This window comes from Myotis davidii, unplaced genomic scaffold (assembly GCF_000327345.1).
Source record: "Myotis davidii unplaced genomic scaffold, ASM32734v1 scaffold83, whole genome shotgun sequence".
NCBI classification, from domain to species: domain Eukaryota; kingdom Metazoa; phylum Chordata; class Mammalia; order Chiroptera; family Vespertilionidae; genus Myotis; species Myotis davidii.
In genome coordinates this window covers 2,108,960-2,110,369 of record NW_006294121.1, presented here as the reverse complement: position 1 = coordinate 2,110,369, position 1,410 = coordinate 2,108,960, and positions in this window count along the sequence as shown.

The following is a 1,410-nucleotide window of genomic DNA, read 5'->3' as shown; positions in this document are numbered from 1 at the left end:
CATCATCATATAGTGTGTTTTTGTCGCTTGAATGAATTTTATTATTTCTTCAAGGTTCTTCACATACGTACACTTTAAGAGATATCAAGTAGGCATAACATGTTCTCAAAAAATTAGAGTTGGCACACATAAGAATTTTGAGTCAGAGATTTTGCTGATTTTGGCATGCACTCACAAAAAGGTTGCCCACTCCTGGTCTAGAGTAAGCTTTACTCTGATCATGCTCCTTAGTCTTAATGCGTGCATGTTCCTTCTGATATCCCAACCAATGCTCAGCCTTGTGAAAGATATACATACTGGAGCATGGTAAGCAGAAGGCTTCTCAGTAGTGAGGAGACTCAGTGGTCTAAGGTACGAAGAATAGTTAAAGGAACCCTGGGCTAGAAGAAGCCCCAAATAGGGCATAGGGAGTGGATGATACATGGAAGGGAGGAAGGATAATGTCTTTGTGAAACCTAGCTCTGATGGTTGGCAGAATAAAAATGAAATTTTATTTGAAAAAATGAATTTTCTAACTGTTAGAGTGGTTTGAAGGTGAAATGCTGAGGAAGAGAGAGTTTGTTGTTTTTAAAGGTAAGTAAACAAGGTTAAGTGATCCTTGTAGGGAATGTTGTGATGACTCACATACCAGATGAAGATTGAATTTAAGACTTTTATAGCTCTTCCCAATGTGGCATCCCTTGGTTCACTGAACTTGAGTTGTTTTAGTAAAAACACTAGTCATTTACTCATTATAGCACAGGAAGGGAATTCTTTTTTATGTGTGTAATGGAAGGAGTATGGTTTGTAGGAATAGACCTGAGTTTGGATCCCCGATCTGCCATTTTCTAGCACACTTTTTGAGAGAGCTCAGTTACGTTCCTAAACCTCAGCTTCTTCATTTTAAAAATGAGGATGTCCTGAGACTGTTGTAAATATAAAGTACTTGAGAAAGTACTTGACAAATAGTGTTTTCCAGGAATACTTGTCATTAATATTAATGGTATTGTTGTGTTATTATTAGACAACTTAAAATTTTTTATTATGTTTTTAAGAATTTATCTTAAAAATATCATGGCTGCACATAAAGCTTTAGCCATACAAATGTCCATTATGGTCCTACTAGAGGCCTGGTGCACGAAATTCGTGTACTCCGGTGGGTCCCTCAGCCTGGTCTGAGCCCTCTTGCAGTCCGGGAGCCCTCGGGAATGTCTGACTGCTGGCTTAGACCCGTAGGGAGTGGGCCTAAGCAGGCAGTCGGACATCCTTAGTGCTGCTGTGGAGGCGGGAGAGGCTCCCGCCACCACCACTTTGCTCACCAGATGTGAGCCAAACTTCTGGCTGAGCAGTGCTCCCCCTGTTGGAGCACACTGACCACCAGGGGGCAGTTCCTGCATTGAGCATCTGCCCCCTGGTGGTCAGTGTGCATCA